General features: G+C 51.6%; 4 non-coding genes across 4 annotated transcripts; 2 read left to right on the top strand and 2 right to left on the bottom strand.

Annotated features, from left to right (window-relative positions):
* The first annotated feature begins 4,268 nt into the window (after positions 1 to 4,268).
* On the top strand, positions 4,269 to 4,485 carry LOC120376537. The gene has a single exon (XR_005587395.1). It is a non-coding gene; the product is annotated as a small nucleolar RNA U3 (small nucleolar RNA).
* A 4,193-nt stretch (positions 4,486 to 8,678) lies between these two features.
* Positions 8,679 to 8,752, bottom strand: TRNAT-UGU. The gene has a single exon. It is a non-coding gene; the product is annotated as a tRNA-Thr (tRNA).
* A 2,669-nt stretch (positions 8,753 to 11,421) lies between these two features.
* TRNAS-AGA lies at positions 11,422 to 11,504 on the bottom strand. Its single transcript has one exon. It is a non-coding gene; the product is annotated as a tRNA-Ser (tRNA).
* Positions 11,505 to 17,088: 5,584 nt separating this feature from the next.
* Positions 17,089 to 17,161, top strand: TRNAR-CCU. The gene has a single exon. It is a non-coding gene; the product is annotated as a tRNA-Arg (tRNA).
* The last annotated feature ends 2,323 nt before the right edge of the window (positions 17,162 to 19,484 follow it).

The following is a 19,484-nucleotide window of genomic DNA, read 5'->3' as shown; positions in this document are numbered from 1 at the left end:
CCCGACACTTTGATAACTAGGTAACTCGAAGCATAGGCGGCAGGTTTGTATAATTTTTGGTGGGGCCCAAAATGGTGGTGCCCCCCTGCTCCCACCCTGTAAGCTGATATAAAATGAAGCTACAACGCGTCAGTGCCACAAGATTACAAGGGTCAATTAAAAGTGGAAAGTCAGAAGCAGCACTTGCCTACTTCAATATACAGTATTATATTTTGTTGCACCTGTTGTGATGAAGTGGGAATGTTCTTAATATTTTCTCTGAATACTGTGTGGGTGCCTCAGTTTCCCCTGCAAGATGCCAACTGAAGGTGTTGGGGACAAAGAGATCAGGTGGCCTCCCTGTCCGGAAGAGACACAGAGGCCAGAGGAGGGAGTGTCAGTTTGGAGCTGGCTGGGGAAATGGAGAGAGACCCAGAACTTGGGTCTGGGCTCCCCACCCCCCAAGATGGACCTGACAGAGGGGTTCTGTTTTCTGTACCAACAAGCTCTGTTTAAACTGAGGGGTTGACAGTGCAGGAGGGTGCTCAGGGTTGGGGTGCTGGGGGTGCAGGCTCTGGGGTGGGGCAGGGCTGGAGATAAGGAACTTGGGGTGCAGACAGGCTACCCCAGGGCTAGGGCCAGAGAGGACCCCCCCGAGGCAGCACACTCACTCTGATCCATGGTCACTGCACATGCTCCTAGGGCCTCTCTCAGGTCCAGAAAGCCCACTCGCCTCCCCTGTGGTGGGTACCGGGCGGGGGGTTGCCATCAAGTGTGGCCTCCCCTGTTGCTGACCCTCACCATAGCCTCACTGGGGATGGGGGATGGGGCTGCCCCTTGCCCAGCGTGGGGCAGGAGTGGGGACTGCAGGGTGGTGGCTGTGGGGGGGAACAGGGTGTCACAAAATTCACCCAAGCCCCAGCTGCTCAAGTCTAGGGAGCCCCCCTCCCCCATCTCCCCTGTGGTGGGTGGGTGGGTGCTGGGGGGCAGGGGGAACTGCCAGCACATGTGGCTTCCTTCCTCCCCTGCTGCAGCCTGCTGCCCCTCACCCTTGTCTCACTGGGGATGGGGCTGCCCCTTGCCCAGCACTGGGCAGGAGTGGGGCTGTGGGGGGAGAGGGCGGATCACAGGGTCAAACCTCACAGAAGCCCCAGCAGCTGCTCAGGTGAGTGAGGTCCACTCCAGATGTCCATCTCCTGGCCAGAGTCCCCCTTGGCGTCTCTTCCAGGTGGGTGCTGGGGGCGGGCGGGAGAGAGGGCTCCCAAGCACGTGTGTGCCTCCTCCCCCCTCCTCTCTCCCCCTCCCCCTCCCTTGGTGCTCCAACAGGCTGCCGGCCACTGATCTCTATAGCCTTAGGCTAGGGGTTGGCAACCGGTGGCTCGCGGCTCGCCAGGGTAAGCACCCTGGCAGGCCGGCCCGGTTTGTTTATCTGCCACGTCGGCGAGTTCGGCCGATCGCGGCTCCCACTGGCCGCGGTTCGCGGTCCCAGGCCAATGCGGGAGGCAGGAAGCGGTGCGAGCCGAGGGATGTTCTGGCCGCGGCTTCCTGCCTCCCGCATTGGCCTGGGACCGCGAACCGCGGCCAGTGGGAGCCGCGATCGGCTGAACTTGCTGACGCGGCAGATAAACAAACCGGGCCGGCCCGCCAGGGTGCTTACGCTGGCGAGCCGCGAGCCACCGGTTGCCAACCCATGCCTTAGGCAGAAGCAGCTGCAGGCAGCCTGCAGCACAAGCAAGGGAGAGAGGCACTGGCTGGTTTTTTTTTTTCAGGCAGAGAAGCTCCAAGGTGGGGCGGGGGCAGGGGACGCTCCAGGCAGGGCCAGGGGAGAAACCCAGCTCCAAATATTGGTGGAGCACAGCCCCCAGTCTTGAATATTCCTGGTGCTCGAGCACCTCGAGCCCATATAACCTGCTGCCCCTGGGTGGGGGCTTGGACCCAGGATGGACCGGCAGCCCCCTATCAGCTCCCCACTCCCCTAAGTTCCCTGTGCAGCAGCTGCCTACAGTTCAGCTGTGTCCCTCCCCCCACTGCCATGTGCTGCTCCTGCCCTCTGCCTTGGAGCTGCTCCCCGAGACTCCTGCTTGCTGTGCTGGGGGGAGGGAAGGAAGAGGGGGGGCTAATGTCAGGGTGCCCCCTACCTCCTGCTCCTGCACCCCACTTACCCCATCTTCCATAGAGCAGGACTCAGGAGGGAGAGAGCTTGCAGCAGCTGGGGTCTCAGCAAGCTGATCTAATTAACAAGGCAGTGTACTTAAGGGAAATGTGCATATCTCCCTCCATTCCCGCTGCCTTGCAGAGTGAGAGAGTTAACCCTTGAGGGCTCAGCTAATTGCTAGTTCATCATTTAGCAGCAAGGGAAATATCCCACCCTCTGACTCCTCTACCTCAACCAAGCTTCACAATCATCATCACTGTGTATCAGTATTAAATTGTTTGTTTAAAACTTATACTGTGTGTATATATATATACACACACACAGTCTTTTGTGTGGTGAAAAAAATTTCCCTGGAACCTAACCCCCTCATTTACATTAATTTTTATGGGGAAATTGGATTTGCTTAACATCGTTTGCTTAAAGTCGCATTTTTCAGGAACATAACTACAAGGTTAAGCGAGGAGTTACTGTATAGACTGCTAGTTGGAAAAGCGAGAGGGGAGAGCACAGACTGAGTGGTTAGGCTTTGTATACTGAATAAAAGAAGGAGTTTTTTTAATGTACCAGAAATCTAGTTATGAGGAAGGTTAGATCTAATAGCTTTATTTAGAAACTTGTCTAATGCTTAGGTGCAGATAGTCTGGTTTTCTTTTTGCTGGGGTGGGTTTTGAGTAAATCATTAGTCTGCTTGGTTTCTTTCATAATCTGAAGTGGATTGAGCATCTAAATCCTTCTACTCCTCTCCTCTCCCCCTCAAATGTGAAGGGGAACAGCCTCAACCTTTTGTCTTATTCTGCTTTGTAGGAGAAAGATGCTCTATGTAAATAGTCATGATCCATGTAGGTTAATTCTTATGCTGAATGGCGGGTAGGAGAGGGTATAAATCATTGGAGACTCTTGCCCCACTCCCTGTGTGGCCTGTATTTTTCTTTGTTTTAAAATGAGACTGTCTAGTTTTTATGTAAATATATTTGGGGGGTTTCACTCATATTTATATTGCTATGAATTTCATGTGCTCTTGTCTCACAGCAGACATGGGGGGAAAGCCTGTGGCAATGGACTTTGCAAAATTATAGACTAGTGATTCTCAACCTGTGACCCAATCAGCAGCTGCGGCTGATGTGGCATCCTCAGGGCCATACAGGTAGTATATAGTGTGTGGATTCTGCTCACATAACACAGAGAAAGTTGCCTGTGCAGCTCACAATAGTAAATAGGGTCAGATCAGAAGATATCTTCTTTCCAAGTGGGAATTGTGTAGGGAGGAACAACAGACCTAGTGCAGCTGTGTTGCTACTGTCTGCTAGCCCTGAAATGGTTCCGAATGCCTTGGTTCAAGTGGCACCAGTTCTAAAAGTAAGGGTGATTTAGTGCTGTGGTTCTCAAACAGGGGTATCCAATGGTCTTCCAGGGGGTACATCAACTCATCTAGATATTTGCCTAGTTTTACAACAGTCTACATAGAAAGCACTAGCAAATTCGTAACAAATTAAAATTCATACATTGATTTGTTTATACTGTTCTCTATACTATACACTGAAATGTAAGTACAATACTTATATTCAAGGGATTTATTTTTATAAATATTGCATCTGATTTTGTAAGCAAGTAGTTTTTAAGTGAGGTAAAACTTGGGGGTATGCAAGAGAAATCAGACTCCTGAAAGGGGTACAGGTGTCTCTAAAGGTTGAGACCCACTGATTTAGTGCAGGTACCACCAGTAACATAGAACCCTGCAAAAACTTCTAGTGCAGATGAATTTGAGAGAAAGCCGGAGAGAAACAGCTGCGGAGCATGCTAGAAAGGGCTGACCTGTCCGCATTGTCTGTGCCTGACTGGCTGTCATGTGGCACAGAGGAGCCTGTGAGAGGTATGGCAAAGCAAGAGGGTTTGATTAGTTGCTAGGAGCTCCACATGCTAATCAGGAGGTGTGTTTCTGTAAATAGCGACATAAACATCTTCTAATGGCCAGTGTTCTAAAGCTGTCTCAATTGTGCTTTAATGAAATGGGAACCTGGTTTTAGATTTTTGTTCTTTAATTCGCTGGGGGTGAAACCCCTTGTATGAAAACATTCACCATGGGAATAAAGCTTGCGCACATTAGCCTGGGTGTGTAGCTGAGCACAGCTTTATTAAGACTATACTTTCAGGGATCATTTCTGTAGTTTGTAACTAGAGAATTGTGGTTGAAAGTGTCTGACCTTGCTAACCACGATGAGGAGTTAAAGTGTTCTTTTCTGAGCATGAAGTGAGTGGACAGTGTTGCTTTAATGCACCTGCTGTCTGCTATTGATGACTGTTCTTGCTTTCCTTTTAGGAAGTTGAGAAGAAGAGAACACAGACTGAGTGGTTAGTCCTTATAAAACAAATTTAAAAATAAATGTTTTGGTTTTCTTTTCTGTTATCTGAGCTTGTTTAAAGCTGTTGTTTAGTGGCAAGTCTTAATTTCTTTTAGTAGAATTTGGAAGAAAAGTAAAGGTAGTGTGAAAACTGGTGTTTTAAAGGTTTCTAATTCAGTTCTTACTGAAAGTTTTTAAAATTTTCTTTATGCTGCTCTCTCTCTCTTTTTTTCTTGTAATCTATTTCAGAATTTAGGTAGGGTTCTGTGTCTGGAAGTTCTCTTCCTTTTGCACTTGCTTCTCTCTTCTTCCCTTCCCTTTTTTTGGGAAGCCCCTATTTTTACTTCTTCTGCTCTGGCAGGGGGTACACAGTTTGCTCTTGGCCCCAAGCCCATCAGACAATCCACACAGGATCTGAGAGTTGCTGTCTCTTGGCTGTATAGTGGGTAGAGGGTTCTAAAGCTGTGTCAGGGTATGTCTACACTATGGGATTATTCCGATTTTACAGAAACCGGTTTTTGGAAACAGTCAAGTGAACGCGGCCACACTAAGCACATTAATTTGGCGGTGTGCGCCCATGTACTGAGGCTAGTATCAATTTCCAGAGTGTTGCACTGTGGGTAGCTATCCCATAGCTATCCCATAGTTCCCGCAGTCTCCCCCACCCATTGGAATTCTGGGTTGAGATACCAGTGCATGATGGGGCAAAAACAGTGTCGTGGGTGATTCTGAGTAAATGTCGTCAGTCAATCCTCCCTCCATGAAATCAACGGCAGATAATCATTTCGCGCCCTTTTCCCTGGATTACCCGGGCAGACGCCATAGCATGGCAACCATGGAGCCCGTTCAGCCTTTTTTTCACCGTCACTGTATGCCTACTGGATGGTGCTGACAGACGCGGTACTGCAATGCTACACAGCAGCATCCCCTTGCCTTTTGCAAGTTAGCAAAGATGGTTATTAGCTATACTGTACTGTCTGCTGCTTTGCTAATTGACAATGATAGTTGCAAGTTATACTGTACCGTTTGCTGCTGTCATGCGTGCTCTCGGCTAGCTTCAGTGAGGTTGACTGGGGGTGTATGGACAAAAATAGGAATGCCTTCCTAGATCATTCTCTTCTTTAAGTTTTGTTCTAATGGAAAGGCAGTCCTGGCTAAACTATCAGGCAAGCCTACTAAAGAACTAGAGAAGCAAATGGCTGCTCCAGGTCAGAGCCCCAGACATCGGGCAGAAATGATGAGCTGCATGTCATTCTAGGGGGTGCCCCTGCAACAACCCCACCCATTGCTTCCCTCCTCCCCCACCCCTCCTGGGCTACCGTGGCAGTTATCCCCCCATTTGTGTGATGAAGTAATAAAGAATGCAGGAATTTGAAACAACACTGACTTTATTGCCTCTGCAAGTAGAATTCAAAGGCAGGAAGGGGAGGGCAGCCTCCAGCTGCTATGATATTCCAGGCAGGACTGAATCTCCATTAGACAAAGCTTAAAGAAGAGAATGACCTGGGAGTCATTCCCATTTTTGCCCAAGCACCCCTGGCCGACCTCACTAAGGCCAACCAGGAGCACTCACGGGATGACAATGACAGATATCAGTCCTCCCATACCATCTGCCCTCAGGAAGGGAAAGAAAGGGGATGCTGCTGTGTAGCGCTGCTGCACCGTGTCTGCCAGCAGCATCCAGTAGACATACGGTGACATTGAAGAAAGGCGAGAAACAATTTTTTTCCGTTTGCTTTTGGGGGGGGGAACATATACCCTGAACCACCCGTGACAATATTTTTGACCCTTCAGGCTTTGGGAACTCACCCAAGAATTTTCTTGACTAGCTTCACCTCTGCACCAACTTGCACTTTTCCTATGTGAGCCTGGCTAGCTCAGTTGGTAGAAGCAGCAAAGAGTCTTGTGGCACCTTATAGACTAACAGACGTTTTGATATAAACTCGTAGTGTTGACTGGGCCAGAGAGCAGCAGGTTTCCCATATTGTTTCTTGCTCTTGTTTTCTTGACTAGTTTCTCCTCTGCACCAACTTGCTCCTGTGCTTCATGAGCCTGACTAGCTTAGTTGGTAAAGTATCAGACTTTTAATCTGAGGATCCACAGTTCAAATCCATGGTCAGGTGATAAACTACTCATGAAGATCTTAAACTGTCTTTCTCATGTCCTCTTTGATGTTACTTTTTCTCTGCAGGATTTTCCCTTTCCTCAGAAGGGCCTTTCTCTGTGTGGGTTTGAAGGGGCAACTTCCTGACAGCCCCTCTGTCCTTGCAGCCTGGAGGAATAAAGGCCTCTGGGCATAGAGCATGTTCCTCCCCTGCACACACACACACACACACACACACACAGAATATCCCTAAGGAGTTAGAATCACCTGCTGCCTTCCCCTTTCCTGCTGGATCCGGAAATGAAGATGCTCTTCAGCCTAAACCCATGTCCCCTCTTTTCCCAGTGCCCCTCAGACCCAACCCTCAGTCCCTCCTATGCTCACTGCTCCTCACTCCCAACCAGAGCCTGCTCCTCTTCACCCCTCTCCTCTGTCCCAACCCACAGCCCCCTCCTATTCCCAGTGCCCCTCAATCCCAACCCACAGCCCCCTTCTCCTCACGCTGCTCCTCAATCCCAACCCACAGCTCCCTCCTTCCCTCCAGCAGCAGGTGCTTCAGACCCCCTCAGGAAGATTTTCTTGCAAGGTTTCGTGTATGAGTCTGCATGTGGATTTTACAGTATGTTGGAAGTAGGTTGGGTTGCTTGCTGAAATGATCACTTGTGGCTGGTGTTGGATTCCCAGTCTCCATGTTATAGGGGCAGGAGAAATAAAGGGTTGTTATCCTTGTTGTGTGAATCGAGGGCAGCACTACTGTGCTTGGCAGACCCCGACTGAAGGACTCACCCTCAATTCAATAGCACTTGCTAGGCAGGGGACACCGGTTCCAAAGCCAAGTGGGCCAGGGTCTGGCTGTCAATGCTAAAATTTAGGTGTCAGACCAATGTTAGGACAGGGTGGCTGTGGGGGGATGTGAATCCCTAAACAGCATAGTGAGTATGGTGCCTTCTTATTTCTCCCCTTTTCCACCCAGGGTAGCAGGTGAACTGGACAGAGGCACCTCTGGGCTTGCACTGACTAAGAACAACAGCTGTGAGTGGGGTGCAGAGAGGGGATGGCTCATGTTAAAGGACTTTTCGTTGCCGGACTTACGAGCTGTAGGGAGAAGGACACTGCCCAGCTTATTTGGGGGTGGGACTTTCCCTCGTGGTTTATGTTTATGTGTTGGGTCTGCTGACATAACTTCTGCTAACCCTGGGCTTACATTGCAGTGTAGACATACCCTGAGAGGGCATCTATACTGTGACAAAATCCCACTGGCCCGGCTGGCCTGGATGATCTGAATTGGGCTCCTGGGGCTCAGACTGGAGCCCAGGCTCGGAGACCCTCACCCCTCGTGGGGTCTCGGAGGCTGGGCTGAAGCCCAAGTGTCTACACTGTAATTTTATAACCCTGCAGCACAAGCCCCACAAGCCTGAATCAACTAAACCAGGGTTTGAGAATAGTGACGTGGGTGTGTTAATGGCAGTGTAGACATAAAGCTAGGCTATGTCCACACTGCAATGAAACACCCATGGCTGTCCCGTGCCAGTGCAGGCTCCTAGGCTAGGGCCGTGGGGTGGTAAATTTGCACCGTAGACATCTCAGCTCAAGCTCAATATCGGGCTCTGGGAGCCCTCAAGGTTGGGAGGGAGTTTAGCAAGCAAACAAGGTAAAATGGCAGTGGACTATTACCCTGGACTCAATGGCATTTCTCCATTGGTCTGTCTGCTTTGGGGCAGGGACAATAACACATCCTGCTGCATTCGTTATTTCAAAGGGAGGTTTAGGATTTTCATTCTCACACATGGTGCACAAAGCAGGACTCAACCCTCGGTGCAAACTAAATGAGCTGCCCACAGGTTCTGGCAGCCACAATGAGCCCTTTGGTGTGAGCCCAGACCTGCCCCTGTCCCAGAGGGAGGAGGTCATCTGTGTGGGGACTGGACCACTGACCTATCAGCTCTTAACTCCCAAACTTTCAGTAACTCTATTATCAGTGCCGGTGAGTGTAATTTAAACCCTAAGAAAAGCCACACTGGGCTAGACCACAGGTCTACCTAGCTCTGTGTTTTGTCCTCTGACAGTAGCCAATACCAGGTGCCCTAAGAGTTACTTAACAAGGCACCACTGGGAGTTGAACCCAGGATCTCCTGTTTACAAGACAGGTGCTTTAGCCAGCTAAGCCATGGTGCCTGCCTGTGGCTAAAATACAGTCTCTGCCCACACCTGATTCCCTGCCATCCCCAGTGAGGCCTGAAAAGCTTTGCAATCCAAAGCAGAGGAGCAGGTGAGGTTTTCCTTGCAAGGTGTGTGTGTGTGTGTGTGTGTGTGTGTGTGTGTGTGTGTGTGTGTGTGTGTGTGTGTGTGTGTGTGTGTGTGTGTGTGTGTGTGTGTGTGAATCTTTGGCCAGGTCTGCACTACAAAGTTATTTCAGCATCATTGTATTGCTCAGGTGTGTGAAAAACACACAACGCTCCCTCGGTCAGCAGTTTTTGGCTGGTGCACACACTGCAATACCACGTCTGGCGACAAAATTGCCCTGTTTTGGTGACAAAATAAAACCACCTTGATGAGAGGCCTAGAGCTTTGTGCAGCAAACTTAAAGTGACAAATTTTCAGTGTAAATGCTGCTGGTCATTATATCACCATAACTGGCCTCCACCAGTATCCCATAATGCCCTCTGTGAACTCGCCTGTCCTACGTTCCTGCTGCAGAGGCTGGGCCCCTCCCCTTTCATAGCTCCAGAAAGTTCTGACAGCTGAGCCACTATCTACACCGGGATTAGGTTTATAGAACTGCATTGCCAGCCTAAGGGCTGGTCTACACTAAGGGGAAAAATCGATATAAGATACGCAACTTCAGCTACGTGAATAACGTAGCTGAAGTCGAAGTATCTTATATCAATAACTTACCCATCCTCACGGCGCGGGATCGATGTCCGGGGCTCTCCATATCGACGCCGCCACCTCTCCACGGCACAATTGGTTAGCACACAGTACTTATAGGGCAGTGCTGAGAGGAACTATACTGAGATTGTGAGTTCAAGCCTCACCTAAAGCACTGGTTTTCATTAGCCAAATGGCATCACCCCCTTGTTTGGCCCTGTGGAATGTAGAATTCCAGCCCTGAGGAGGGGAGGAGTTAAAAATGCCCCTTCACTTATTACCTCCTCTCCAGAGCACAGGTGAGAATCTACAATCCTTTCTCCCCCACCAGCCCCTGTGCCAGGATCCCTCAAGCAGAGCCTGGAGTCCTGCCCATGGCGTCTGTACTATTGACAAACACTAAGTGACAGGGACAAAACACTCAAATCCCACCTGGTGCGGGGAGACAGGTTTGCTCTTCAAATTCTGTCCTTGGTACATTTCCAGGCCTGGGAATGTCCCACAACAGCATTGAATGGGAAGCTGCCTGCAGAACAGTGACACTGCACAGAGCTCCTGTGGAGGAGGGGTGGGAATTAGTAACATTTTGAGGATCATTTGGGAAATGAGCCTTTGCTGACAAGGTTTGTCTCTGTTCATATTTCACCTTCAGGTGTTATGTTGAGGGATCTTTAGTGTATTTTTGTGAGGTTAATAACTATCTCCTCAACTTTATTTACTCAACTTGAAAATTGGTGTCACTTGATTTTTGCATCTCCCTGTGAAACTACAACTGACACATGCGGCTTTCTACAGGGGGTCATGATGTTAAAGTTGGGGAATTCAGTCTCTGTACTTCTGGGTGGGGGGGGTGCTTTTTTACAGCTGCCTCACGGCCAGGCACACCGGGCTGTTAGCTGCACCCACTGTCCTTGCCAGGGGCCCCTGCTGACCCCTGGGCGGCTGCACTGCAGGGCTGGGGTGACTCTGCAGGGGGAGAAGCTGCTATGGAGCAATGTAGAGCAGGTGCAGGAAGGAGACGAGGTCACTATTCACATTCTGACCTGCACAATTTTCCAAATTTGGGAAAAGATTCATAGATTCATAGACTTAAGGTCAGAAGGGACCATTATGATCATCTAGTCTGACCTCCTGCACAATGCAGGCCACAGAATCTCACCCACCCACTCCTGTAACAAACCCCTGCCCTATGTCTGAGTTACTGAAGTCCTCAAATCGTGGCTTAAAGACCTCAAGGTGCAGGGAATCCTCCGTGCTGCAGAGGAAGGCAAATGTCCGAGAACAGGTCTAAGGGGAAGGTGAATGCAGAGCAATGACACTGGAGGTGCCCAGACCTCCAATGGGGGCAGCGTGGAAATTAATAATGGGAAGATCATTTGCGAAATTAGTCGTCACTGACAAGCTTTGTCTCTGTTCCTATTTCACACTGTGGTGTTAGTTAGAGGAATCAGTACAGATTTTTACTATATTGATTAAACACTTAATTTTATTTAACCAAGCCAAAAACTTAATGTCACTTGTTTTTTCTCTGTCCTAGCAAGAATGAATTGAATTTTGTGACTTTCTGGAAAGTGCAGCGAGATTAAATGTGGGGAATTCAGTCTCTGTGTTTGCGAGCTGATGTTTTCCTCTCACAGGTCAGTGCCTGCTTTGAAATACCAAGAGGGATCTAAGGGCTGGTGTACGCTGGGCACTGAACTGGCAAAGCGACGTCTCCCAGGGTGTGACCCCCCCACAAACCCATAGAGTTAAGGTGACCTAAGCCCGGGTTAGATAGTGCTAAAGAAAAGGAAGAATTGTTCTGTCCATGCAGCTGTTACAGGGATGGGAAAATTCCTCCAGTCACTGTCTACTCCAAAGTGCTATAGCAGCACCACAGCAGCATTTTAAGCGTAGACAGAGTGAAACTAGATTTATCTCCAGTTCGCACTATGGATGCTCAGGCACTAAGACTACAATAATAACACCAACAGCGCTATGAGTTGGCAGGATTCGAACCTGCGCAGGGAGACCCCAATGGATTTCTAGTCCATCGCCTTAACCACTCAGCCACAACTACTTGACATGCAGCTATTTCACTGCATGATGATTTTGTTCTCACTGAATTGTCACTTCAAATTGTTTGCTCAGACCAGCTTCCCCAGCACACTCACGGCTGCGCATCACTGTAAGTGCGTCCTGGGCTGAACAGCGAGAATTCCTGCCCATTTCCCTTCTGGCTGGAGCAGCATGAGAGTGTGTTTGTGTGAACGACATTGCTGTAGATTGTTGTTCATTCCCGTCTCTGACAATTCAGACAGTCCCTTTCCTAGTCAAATCTCCAGCACATCGTTCCAATAGCAGGGGGCAGGATTTCTCTGGGGCACTGAAATTTTTCAGAGGGCTGGTGCGTGAACTCAGCCTTGCATTCCACCCTTGATGTTTGATGGACTAACAACAGCAGCAGAAAGAAAGAGCGGAGCCAATATCTCCCTAGCAGGGATGCAGGTGCCATGACCCCTCTGTCTGACCGTCGTCATTGCAGGAGAAAAAGGTTCACTGGCATCGAATGCCCTGGCTCAGACCAGAGACACAGGGAGGTTTTGCTGTTTATGGATCTGTGCAAAGGAAATTTTGTCTCTGTGTGAAACTGAGGTCAGAAATGAAACGTCCACACGGTGGCCCAATGCTCTATGGAATGTGGGTGAAGGACTCGGGCTGAGAAATGATTTAACAGGGGTTTGTATCAATTTATTGCCCTGATTAAAATCTATGGCTAAAAGGCAGCCACTGTTGTTAGTACTTGTACCTGTGTAGGGACACCTCAGTGGGTGTCAAGTCCATTGCCTTCACCGGGGCAGTCGATTATTTTATCAAGGTATAAATTTCTTGGCGAAGGCCTAGACTCCAGAGAAAACAATACACTGCTGATAAGAAGAAGTACATCAAAAGGTTTTGCAGCCGCCATGGGCATAACTATGATGTGTCGTGTTTCACTCTTTATACCTGGCACCACCTCCTTTCCCTTTAGCCTTGTAGTTGACCAAGGGCAAAGCTGAACATCTCCTCAGATACCAGGGAGTGTTTATGTCCATTCCTGCGAGCTACACAGGGGTTTGATGTTGCTGCTTTCAGTCCTCTGGCTCTGCCGGGATAAGGAACAATTCAGGCTGTCACTGAACTGAAGGAGGAAGATCAGTTTTTGACAGGCAGAGGGACGCCTCCTCTTAAAGGGGTTTGTCTGGCTGGCAGGCTTGGTTCCCAGGTCTCGCCCGTGGGGCTCCAGCAGTTTTGGGACCAGGTCACTCCCTTGGCCACACTGGCTGCCCCCAGGCGCCGCCCACCCCCCAGGGGCCCCGGCAGTGCAGCGGAGCTGAGCAGCATCTGTCTGCTCGCTCCAGTGGCTGCCGGCCCCTCCCCATGGCAGGGCAGGGTGGGTCTGTGCCTCCACGTGCTGCCCCCGCCCCGAGCCCCTGCAGCCAATGAGATGATGCAGGGGCAGTGTCTGGGGGCAGCAGCACACGGAGGCCCCCAGCCCACCCCGCCTTGGAGCCCCAGGTAAGCGCCGCACCCCTGACTCCCTCCCAGAGCCTGCACCCCCACCCCCTCCTCACATACCCCTTCCCACTCCCAAACTCCTTTCCAGAGCCTGATCCCCCCTACACACACCCCTGCCCCCAACTCTCTCCCACAGCCTGCACCCCTCCCCCTTCCCACATGCCCCGTCCTGCCTGCCCCCAGTCTCCCACCCAGAGCCTGCACCCCCACCCCTCCTCCTGTTCCCGCTACCCCCTGCCCCAGCCCAGAGCCTGCACCCAGCACCCAAACTCCATCCCAGAGCCTGCACCCCAGAACCCCTCCCCCACTGAAACTCCCTCCCAGAGCCCAACCTCTCACCCCTTCTGCACCCAAACTCCCCCCAGAGCCTGCACCCCAATCCCCAGCCCAGGGCCTGCACCCTAGACCTCCTCCCCCCACCCAAACTCCCTCCCAGAGCCTTAGGCAGGTGGAGGGTGGAGTTTTGGGGGGCGGGTTCTGGGCGGTATGAGTGACATTATTGGCCCACTGGGAGGACTGGAGGTCTGGCACTGGCCCTAAGGTAAATTGAGGTTGAGACTCTGCTTTAAGGGATTGGAGCAATGCTGGAGAGACTGACGGGCAGGGAGCTGGGGAGCTGTGTGTGCTCCAAGGAGAGTTGTTGTTGTGCTCTGGTGACACAGAGTGGGGGTGGGGAGTTTCTAAGCTGTGGTGTTTGTACAGAGATAAAGTTTACTAACCCCCAGATTAAAAACTGTTCCTGCTCTGGGCTATACATGACACTCTCTGTTGAGAGTATAGATCAGCAGTTGAATGTTTCCCTGCAGGGTAATGGGTTCCAAATGCCCTCCCTGGTCAGAGCTCCAGCACCTTCTGTACTCGCACCATGAATGTGAAGAACAAGACTCCAACCCCATCATTCTTCCCTGGCCCGGAGGACCAGAGAGATGGGCCCATCCACCAATCACCCTCTGCCCATCGTCCTATCCCAGTTCTGACCTCCAGACTCACAGCTCTGCTGGTGCCCCTCACTCCCGACCCGCAGCCCCCTGGGTTCCCCCCAGCTCTAGCGGTGCCCCTCACTACCAACCCGCAGCCCCTGCTATCCCAGTCCTGACCTCCAGACTCACAGCTCTGCTGGTGCCCCTCACTCCCGACCCGCAGCCCTGCTATCCCAGTCCTGACCTCCAGACTCACAGCTCTGCTGGTGCCCCTCACTCCCGACCCGCAGCCCCTGCTATCCCAGTCCTGACCTCCAGACTCGCAGCTTTGCTGGTGCCCCTCACTCCTGACCCGCAGCCCCTGGGCCTCGCTGAGCTTCCCAGTCACTGCGCTGGTGGTGACCCTCACTCCCGACCCGCAGCCCCTGCTATCCCAGTCCTGACCTCCAGATTGAGAGCTCTACTGATGACCCTCACTCCTGACCTGCAACCCCTGTAAAACTGATGAATGAAATTGTTTTTAATTGTTCACTTTATCAATGTAACTTCTGTTCACCATTCACTACACTTGTCTATATTGTAACTTCTGTTCACTGTTTGCCATATTGTAATTCAAACCCCGTTTTAAAATGCTCACTCCATTTTGTAATAGCTTCCTCCAACCTTCATTTTTGCAAACCCTGCTGTAATCTTATTAGTTTAGTTTAGATGTGTGACTGAGGTATGTATGGATGATGGAATCAACCTCCAGCCCCAGCCTGTCCTGATGAAATAAAGTTCAAACCCCACCGGCTGAAGATGCAGACAGGAGCCCTAACAAAGTAAGCAGAGGCCACCCTAAAAAGAAAAGGTGCAATAGAAGGAAGATCAAAGCCAGGTCCCGGGCTGAAAGTCACGCCTGCAATTGACGGGTGATCAATCACCAAACCCAGAGGCAGTGACACAGCAAGACCTACAGACTCTGGATTCAAACAAAAAGGACAGGTGAGATGGGAGACTTTGGAGGGTAACATTCTGCTGCCAACATGGAAGGGCATCGGTGCAGGCCCAACAGAGACCCAGCTCGTCCTTGTGCCTCGCTTTCCTGGCCAGTTACTGCCACAAGCTACGAACCCAAGCTGCAAACTCAAGTCACAAACTCAAGCTATCTTCAGGACTGGTAACTATGCAGCAGCTGCAGAACATCTGATGGGTGTTTGTGTGTGTATGTATAGGTATTAGGTATAATGTGTGTGTGTAAGGATTAAAATATTAGTTATTGGTCATAAATCAAATTGTTCTCATAATAAATGTGGCGTCTTTGTCTTGCCCCTGAAAAGCTCCTGTGTAGCTTTGTCTGTCCAACACTTGTGGCTTGTCCGGGCAGGCTCCAAGCAGGGGACACCAGGTGCTGCAGGGCGGCTGCCCCCCAACACCACAGCAGGGCGGCCAAAAGCAGCAGCAGCAACGGGGTCATAGGGGGCGGGGTGCTGCCATGCGGGGCCCGTGTCCCACTCTCTGGGGCTGTGCTCCCTCTGGAGCTACCCTGCCCCGGCTCCTCAGCCTCCTGCCGGGACAGTCCCCCGGCTCTGCCCTCCCAGGTCCCAGCTGGTCCTGGAGGCGGGAGCCCTGGCTGGAGGAACTGTGGGCTGAGGCCCGGCCCAGGAGCCCCACTGCTTACCCCGACCCTGCCAGCGCCCACCCAGCTGGCGGTGAGGGGAGCGGCATTCAGCACTGGTGGGGTGCCCAGGGCCGGGGCAGTAGGGGGTGGGGTGGGGGGGAGAGCCCAGCACTGGGGCAGCCGAGGGTGTGGGAGGGCCCAGGTGGGAGGGGGGTGAGAGCCCAGGGCTGGGGTGGGGGGCAGCCAAAAATTTTTTTTGCTTGGGGCGGCAGAAAGCCTGAAGCCAGCCCTGCAGGTGGGCCAGAAGCCCCCACGCTGTTGTCCTGCTGGGGAGCTCAAAGCCAGGTACTTGCCTCAGGTAAAGGTGCTTCCAGAGGACAAGCTGCCCCTGCACGAAGAGGGATAAAAGTACCTGTCAAAGCCTGGGATTGAACCAGGGACCTTTAGATTGTCATGCAACTGAACATGATTTCTGTGTATGAGGCTTCTCTGTCCAGGAGGTTTTTGCAGCAGTTGCACACAAAAAGGACGTCATTGGGAGGTGCCCATGAAGACAAGACTCACTTTTGCCTGCCTTGCTCAGCTTGACTTGCTGCCTCACCCCGTTCCTGCCCTAGTGCCCGGGTTGACCTGGTGGTGGAAGGGGACTGGGGGCCAGTGGCGCGGGGAGGAAGTTGAGCTGGACCCTGAGCTAGACTAGACCCTGGCGGTGAGAGTCTGGCCACCACTTGCCCCCCCCCGGCCCTGTTGTCCTGGCTTCCCCCACTGGGCGTCATTTCGGGAGGGAAGTGGGGCTTCTGCCTCCCCTCCCTGATTTTCACACCCCAGAGGAGTGTGAACAGGAAAACAAACGGCTGCTCCACTCCCCCACCGGAGGAAGCTCCCCCCAGCTGTGCTACTGAGTGGAAGCGTCCTGTGCCCAGCACACAGAGGTCGATTAATCAAAACCCTCTTCTGCCAGCACCAGGCCTCCTGCTTCTTACACTGGGCCTGCAAGCGAGGGGGCGGCTGGCACAGCGCCAAGAGTCTAACCTGTGAGACAGGAGGCGGCTGACGCCCGCAGCCTGCTGGGGAGCTCCCAGAAGTTATTAAGGGACAGAGACTCCTCAATGCCCTTAGTGACAAGGGTTTGAGGGTCACCGAGGCCAGTAAGGGGGTCACTATGTCGGCCTTATAACCCTGGGTGTCAGGTCACTGTGCAGCTTTGATCTAGAGCTCGGATCCCAACAACCGACCAGCAGCCCACAGCCTCCCCCTGGGTCTGCCCCACCTGGTTCCTCCTTACAGGCCGACCTCACCCCCCTTCCAGCCCCGGATTCGCCCCCTAATCATCCTACTGCCACTCAGAGCCACAGCCGTGGAGGTGCTGAAGGAGGGAGGGGTGACTCTAGGGTGGGGTTCTTCTCTAACGATGGCTGGCAGAAAGGTGGTGCTCAGCTCTGTCAGCCACCTGCCCAGTTGCCTCACTGCCAGGGGATGCAGACGTTTCTGTAAGGCCATTAAATGGGTATTTGGCTTCTGAATGAATGTGAGGAATGTGCAATCCTGAGAGGGAATTTCCACCCTTCTTTTTGCTGCTCTTCAGGGCCCCAGTGGCCTAATGGATAAGGCATTGGCTTCCTAAGCCAGAGATTGTGGGTTCAAGTCCCATCTGGGGTGAAAAACTCCTTTCTTCCATATTGCAAAGAAGCCTTGGTGTTATTTTCACCAAGGAAGCTGGGAGATATTTGAACCCAAAGTACTGGATCTTGGGAGCAATCCCCCAGAAATGGCATCTTCCACTTAACAAATGCTTTCTAGACCCATCAGTAGCAAACACTTAATACTAGTGTTTGTCTGAGAATAGAGGCAAGGGCAGTGTTTACTCCAAAACATCCATGAGTGACACAGACAGAAAGAGCAAGGCCGTCCTGAAAGAGACTGGATCTGTCTGGAGACAAAGCAGAACCTGAGAATGAGCAACAGTGTGAAAAGAAGAACTTCAAATGTGTGTTAGGTGTTAGTTAGGTTGGTCTGACAAATTTCAAGAAAATACCAATGCTCGTAGACTGATGTGGACACTGGCTGCTTCTGATCTTTTACTGAGAGTTCATTGAGAAATATTTTCTTTAACTAGGTTATGGAATATTGGGTGGGCTATGAAGGCACCATTCCTCCTGCTTTCGTCCTTCGAGACAACACGGCTACATGGCATGCGGCCAATGCTCACCTTCCAGTCAACTGCTAGAGAAGACAACACAGACAGGGATGGCAGCAGGGCAGACTGGAGCTCCGCGGAGATGGTGAGCCAGCAAGTGCGGTGTGTGCTTCACTGTGCCCCTACTCACTGCACATGGTGGGGGGGGGCAGTTACTGAGTTCGGTTGGTCTGGCAAATTTAGGGCTTGGCTACACTTGCAGATGTAGAGCGCTGGGAGTTAAACCACAGCAAGGAAACCGCTGCCGTGTGTTCACACTGACAGCTGCAAGCGCACTGGAGTGGCCACATTAGCAGCTCTGGCAATGCCACAGAGAGCAGTGCAGTGTGGTAACTATCCCAGTGTGCAAGTGGCTGCAACGTGCTTTTCAAATGGGGGACGGGGGAGGAGTGTGACAGGGAGTGTGTTGTGTGTACGTGGGGGGGAGTGACAGTGTGTTTGGGGGGCTGAGAGTGTGTCAGCATGCTGTCTTGTGTGTTCAGACAGCAGCAACCCCCCCCCCCACCATACACACTCACAGCAGCAGCATTCCACACTAATGGTTGCTTTGTCCCGGAGCAGATAAGCTGCCAGCTGTCAGAAACGGAGCTTTGAAAGGGGATATCCGCATGCCTGCAGCCGATTTCAAAACAGTGACCAGAGTGGGCACTTGACTTCATGGGATTATGGGATGTTTCCTGAAGGCAATCACAGTGCAGTAATGCAACACGTCATCCACCCTGACATCCGGGCATTTCAGCAGGGCTCAGCGAGCTTTATGCTTCTCATGGAGGTGGATTACCAGGAGCGCTCCACCTGCAGAGCCCAGGTGCTCCATGCGCCTTGCCAGTGTGGACACCTCAGGAGTTAGGGCACCCGGGGCGGCTTTAATGAGCTCTAACTTGCAAGTGTAGCCAAGCCCCTAGACCAGGGGTAGACAATCTATGGCACGTGTGCCGAAGGTGGCACATGAGCTGATTTTCAGTGGCACTCACACTGCCCAGGTCCTGGCCACCAGTCTGGGGGACTCTGCATTTTACTTTAATTTTAAATGAAGCTTCTTAAACATTTTAAAAACCTTATTTACTTTACATACAACAATAGTTTAGTTATATATTAGAGACTTATAGAAAGAGACCTTCTAAAATGTTAAAAATGTATGACTGGCACGTGAAACCTTAAATTAGAGTGAATAAATGAAGACTCGCCACACCACTTCTGAAAGGTTGCCGACTCCTGCCCTAGACTATGTCACTCGTGCTATTGTAATAAATACAATAGACGTGCAATGGTCAGAAATCGCACCAGCATAGAAATATATTGAAGGGAAACCCTAAGGAAATTAAGAGTTTAAGTTAGCCTTCACACGTTCCGCGTCCCACAAGTTTGGCACTTGCCTCTGTGCTTTTCCTCTTGCCCACCTGGCACTTGAAGGAAGGAGGGCCAGGGCCAGGCTTCATAGTCAGGGCTAGGCAGGAGGGGAGAAGAGAGCGGGAGCAGCTGCAGAGAAGCTGTGAGTGCAGAGTGCAAACCTGCCAGCTGAGAGTCACAGGTGTCTAGAGACTGTGACACCATCTGGTCCCATGGCGTAAAGTTCAGCTGTCAGAACACTGACTAGTGCGAGCTGAGCTCAGATCTCAGGGGGACTCTGGGACCTGTTGCTTCAAAGTTGGAGTTTTAAGGCTTTGTCTTGCTCTTTCAAATGACGCGGGAGCCGGTCTTTTGCCTGCTGGCTGTTGTGACTTGCGCACCAGAGGGGATGCTGGATCCAGCAGGCTGGCCTTGCCTGAAGTCCTACAGGGAGGG

This window comes from Mauremys reevesii, linkage group 12 (genome assembly GCF_016161935.1).
Source record: "Mauremys reevesii isolate NIE-2019 linkage group 12, ASM1616193v1, whole genome shotgun sequence".
Lineage (NCBI taxonomy): Eukaryota > Metazoa > Chordata > Testudines > Geoemydidae > Mauremys > Mauremys reevesii.
Note: the sequence above shows the minus strand (reverse complement) of the source record. Positions and strands in the feature narration are given on the sequence as shown.